Source organism: Lichenostomus cassidix, chromosome 1Aa, assembly GCF_008360975.1.
Source record: "Lichenostomus cassidix isolate B80296 chromosome 1Aa, HeHo_3.0, whole genome shotgun sequence".
NCBI classification, from domain to species: domain Eukaryota; kingdom Metazoa; phylum Chordata; class Aves; order Passeriformes; family Meliphagidae; genus Lichenostomus; species Lichenostomus cassidix.
Window position 1 is genome coordinate 51233330 of NC_139480.1, and position 5767 is coordinate 51239096.

Here is a 5767-nt window from a genome sequence, read left to right on the forward strand (position 1 = left end):
CAAAAACCCCTGTGTGCCCTACAGCAGTCTGGAGTTGAGTGGCTACAAAAAATAAATGCAACTTGCTCCTCACCACTCTGTGTTCATATTCCAAACCTGGAATTGATTTGAACAGTCTCTCTTCTGATTGCCACTGGTGAGTATGAAAAACTCTCTCTGCATCTGTGCTAGTTGGTTTTCTTCCTGTCAAATATCCTCCCATGCTAATTAATAAGTAGCGACACTTTTGCACACTGGAATATTACTTTTACTAGAATTTTAACTAGCAACTCCCTGGGAGGGTACTTCATCCTTCCCTTTGTTGGGAAACACAGGAAAACAGGATCTAACATACTGTATTCATGTCCAGGGTTTCCCCTGGGGCCTCTCCAGAGCTGAAGATGCAGTGCAAGGGTGTCTATTAAAAACCATTTCATTACTCCTGTCCACTTAATGATTCATTTACAGCCCTCTCCTGCTTAAACCATCAGTACCTTTGGCCCTCTAGTTTCGTGGTGAAGCATTTCCTGCAGCTGGCTAGATTATCTGGGCTCACAAAGCAATCTAATGCTCTTTTTTCTGTACATGAGTAGGCTTCAACCTCAGTTTCTCCTCACTTAAATGTTTTCAGAATGTAGTTATTAAGTTCAAAGGCTTCACTCATAATTTTATACCAGAGTAAGCATCAGTTATTTTGATTTTCCTTGATTCATGTCTGCTTAAAAATTAGAAATGAGCAGGAAATTTGAATGAGATTACTCCATGCTTTTCCACTCCTCCTTAAAATCTGTCAATCTGTAAACACACCGTTTAGCTTTTTTTAAAGCAGCCTATGCAGCTTGATTTGACAGAGAATGGATTCTGGAGTGCCACTGGCCACATAGGAGGTAACAAACCCAAAAGTACAAATTTGTAACCTGAAAGCTTGAAGTGACTGATCACCTAAATCAGACACCACTGTCACCATTTGTTCTAGACGTGAAACCTCCTTCCCTCTTCCTCACAGCCTGAGTGGCCTGATCTTGCACTTTTAAATGAGCAAGAGCTTTTGATTGGTGTAACTTTGATGGCACAGGGTGAAAATGAAGTATTTTCAGCTGACTGATAAGGAGGGATTAAGTTTGCCCAGAAACACCATGCTTTCCCCACAGGAACAGACACTGGCGTGGAGCACAGCTGTTACAGAAGCATTGAGGCAAGCAAAATTCACTTGTGAGGGTATTTGCACTGGCAGTGAAGATAAAACTGCAGTGGTATAGCTGAGTGGTTCTATGGGTTGCTCCTTCAGTTTGCAGTTGCTTGTCTTCATTCTCCTGTTTTAAAATTGGGTTATTCCAGTTGGAACTGTCCACCTGGGCCACCCTGTTGTGACAAAAACCTGAGAGCACAGATATGTGCCTCTGGAATCTAAGAGAGAATAAGGCACCCAATGGGATCTGTCCTCTAAAATCAAGTCCCTGGAGTTAAAGATTACACCACAGCAAAGCCCTGAAGGTCAAAAGGGGTGGAAATTATAAATTGCAAGCTTGGATGGCTCATGCTGTCTGGTAGAGTCCAAAGCTTGGAGGATGAATTGAAAATATCCTGTCGCAGCTGGATTTGTGAAAAACCTCTGAGCCAAACGCTGATTCCACCAATATCAGTGACAAAGGCTGCAGATCTCTCTGGGGAGAGGCTGGCACAGCTGTGTGGAAAACAACACACTCAGCTCCACAGCCCTGTTTGCTGGGAGCAGGCTGGAGTGTTATTCAATCTTAACAGATGACTTTTAAGGGCATGGCCGTGTGTAAATCCCCCCTTATAAAATGTGGGTCATTAGACACTCTTAGAGTGGTTTACATGAGCAAGATGTACAACACAGTGTAAGTAGGCTGTTTAAATGAATAAGCTTGATATCTGGTAGTGCTCAGCATCTTTCCTGCTGTTCCAGTCAATGTAAATTATGGATGTTCTGATCAAATTACTTTTGAATTAACCAGACCATTTACTCAGTGCTTACTTTCTCTCTGAAGATAAATGAGAGGGATTCTCATTTTAATCAAAACAAAATACAGAAAAGAAAATCAATTACTATTTAATGTTTTTTCCATCCCTGTGTGATGGAAAGTTTCCAGAGGAACTTGAGCTTAAAATTGCAAAGCAATAGAAAATGCAGGCACATGGTTGGGTTTTAGCTATTGGATTTTTTTATATGCTATCAGAAAATATGGCTCTATGTGTTTTCATTTTTTTTAAAGGCAAAAGAATTACTCTAAACAATTAAACAAGCAAAAGCAGAATACGATAATTGCTTTACACAAATAATAAAAATCTGTTGATACAGATGTATACCACCTAGAAGCCAAACACTAAAAAAGATCAGCCAGCCCTGTATATAGAACAGTGTGAATGTGCTGAATTCATTAATGAATAGCTTTGTGGATTAGGGCTTGATAGATGGAGTGCTCACATCCAGATGTTTACTGTGATCTGTCAATGGCCCTGTACTTAATCCTCCTGGTCAGGAAATACGAATCTTTTCTCTGGGGACTGTCCCCTGGGGACTATGGCAGTCTCCCTCTCTGGCCTGAATCATCTCAGCACGGGGTCAGGCTGCTGAGGAATTAACCAAGTGGCAGAGGCATGGATTTGCCTTTAACCCCTTCAGTTTCCTCTCAGCTTCAGATGAGTTCCTCACCATCTGCCACAACCTTGCTATTATTTAGTCAACACATGGAGAAGGAAAAAAGGAGTCACCCCTGTCACCCTGGGGTGCCTGTACCCACAAAACGTGCTGAAGGAGACATGTGGAGTCCCATCAGCATTGAGGAGGAAAGGTGTGGACAGCCTCAAGGGGTTGGTGTGCCTCTCTTCACCTCTCAGCATTGTATTTTTATCTTTATGAAGCTGAAACTCCCTGTCAGCTGAAACTCCCTGTCACTCCCTGCCAGTGACAGGGATGGCCCAAGAGGGAGTATCTGTGACAAGATTGGATGTCCCCAAGGTGTTCTTGGTCAGGGATACCAGAGGGTGTGGTGTGTACATGTGTATTTGAGTTGGTGGAGGTGAATGCAGCCCATGCAGACCATCCCCACTGCTCATTTCTCAACGTGTGGCACCTCTCCATGGTCTTCCATTTCACTGTGGGACACTGAGGGACAGCTGCCAGCAGCAACACCTGCTCTGCAATGGCATAATGGGAGCTGGAGTGGCAGTGAGAGCTGCACTGAATGCTAAGTTTTGGTGTGGATGTGCAGGAGAGTAAGGCACTGATTTCCTGTCCTCGTGGTAGAAAATACTTCTGGTGAAATCACAAGGGTGGGGAAAAATAAATTCTTTCCAGGGAGTGCCTGGTTAAAACATTAGTAGCACATCTAATCACTATGCTTCCCTATGCTTCATGTTATCCTTTCTGTCCAGTACCTTGGCTTTCTGATGCTCTTCAAGAGACTGTTCAGGGTATTTGAACTGCAAAAATGAAGGATATTAAATAAAAATCATCCTTTAAAATTCCCTTCTTGGAGTAGATGTTTCTCCCCTTTAACATTATCCTCCCCCTTTCTCTTGTCCATTTTCTCTGCTCTTTTTTTGTGCCCACACTTACAGACACCACAGTAGATTCTCAGAACTTGTAAAGCTGCAAAGAAGGTAGTTACAGGTTACTTAAATGCTGAGCAAGCAGCTGCATTTTTCTAATCCACCAATTAATAACATACATTTTCTTCATAGAGTTTTCTGCGAGGCTTTCCTCCTGGTGAATTTGGGCAAGTCTTTCTTTTATTTGCCCTTCATCATAATCCCATCTGCCTTCAGATTCAGGATGTGAACACTGCAACTTGATACTTAGGCTAGAAGCTTGAACCAGAACTTAAACTCAGTGTGGTCTCTCTCAGGCATTCCCTGTTATTGATGAAGGAATGGCAGAAGGGATACAAGCATCTGAGAGGCAGCAAGTTACTGCTCTCCTGTGCACTTCATTCTGCTCCATGTGGTTCCCACCATCACAGATATCTGGGGATGTTTTCTCCTGAAATAAATGGTTATTCCTGAGGCAATGTTTGGAGGGAGAACGCCTTGCATTAGAGGAGTTGACAGAGCTGGAAAACCAGAATAGTTTTGGAGTGTGCGAGCCCTTTTGTGGCTGTAATCCCTGATATGCACTGGTAGCAGATCTCCCACTCCCTGTTGGGGTGAAAAGGTGTGTCTGTGTGGTGTCTGTATTTAGTGGGGGTTTTTCTAGTCCCAAGGGGTGTTATACTACACTTTGCAGGTTTGGTATGTTGTTATTCCTTTAAATAACTGTAAAACAAAGGGAAGTTATTTTCACAGAATTCATCTTTTAGATAATTTTGCTTCTAGAAAGTACTTGTGTGAGTAAAATGGTCCTTTTCTTCACTGGCACAGTGGCAAAACAAGTTGGCAATTCTGTGCTCAGTTCAGAGGTAAATTGCAAGCCACCACTTACAGAAACTGTTGAATACAATTATGATTTTCTATTTTGGCAGTGCTTTTAATACCTTTGGGCATATTTCATACACAGAGGTAATGTTTTAAATTAAGGGAAAACTACTAGTCACAGTGAATCTAGGCAAAGTGTTTGATGGAGCTATGAGTACTAACGTAAGGATTTAGAAAAAAAGAAAAAAAAAAGTCCCTGCAGGGATGCCAATGGGAAGGCAAAATGGTAACACTCAATTTTGTTAGAAAACCAGGAACTCCACAAGACTGGAGTGGTATATATAGCCCCAGGTTCTAATCCTACAGTATTTAGATACATATTTAGTGTATTCCCCTTCAGACCTTGAATAGAATGGATGAGTTCATGGTTGAATATAGAAAGTGAGATTTTAGCATCAATTGTATTACTGAGCAGTAATTGAAATCATTGTGTAAAGCTGCTTGCTTCCCTCTAATAAAATCTACATCTACTGAAATGTTTCAGCCTTGGATGTGGGTTTAAGAATGCATCAACGGGAGAGTGTGGCCCCGTTTGCAAAGGTTGACACGAAGGTAGCTTGGTAGAAATGTCGTTTGCTGGCTCGGGAAACACCTATTGGAGCCGCACTAATTCAGTGAGAAACTCGAGGGAACAGGAGTGGGGAGAACAAACGCAAAGCGGAAAAAAAAGATACCCAATCCTTTCCTTTGTTCTCAATCCGCTGGGGAATTGGGAGCGGGGGGGGGACACACACGCCGAGAGGCGGCAGGAATCCCCGGGGCTTTCAGTTCTGATTTTCATTAGAGGTGAGCGGGGGTTTGCAGCCAGAGCGCTCGCTGCGCGCAATCCCTTTAGCGAGCAAATCCACGCGTGGGGGGCACTCCGTAATCCCCCGGCGCGGCGGGGGCGCGGGCTGCGGAGCGCAGGGCGGTGTGTTCCGCGCCCCCCGCGCCGGAGCGCGTCCCCAGCCCCTGCCCGGGCACAGGCACGGCGGGAGCCCGAACACCGCACCTCCGGAGCGGTGCCCCCGCAGCCCCTGCCCGCATCACCTGTGGGCATCCCCGCGCACATCCCAGAGCACCCGCGGCCGGACGCGCAGACCCTCGGCGGGGCGGGGCGGGGCGGGGCGCGGGGGGATGCGGCATCCCGGCTCCCCGGGGGATGCTGCCGCTGCCTGCGCGGGGGCGCGGAGCAGGAGGGATCCTCTTTGACGTCAAGCGACCATAATATAATGATCGCTCGTTCATATCCGGGTCCCCGGGCGGCTCCCCCGGGCCGCGCTCGGCCGCGCTCGGCGGCGCAGTGAGGGGAGGCGGGTCGGGCAGGGCAGGGCAGGGCACGGTAGGGCAGGGCACGGTAGGGCAGGGCAGG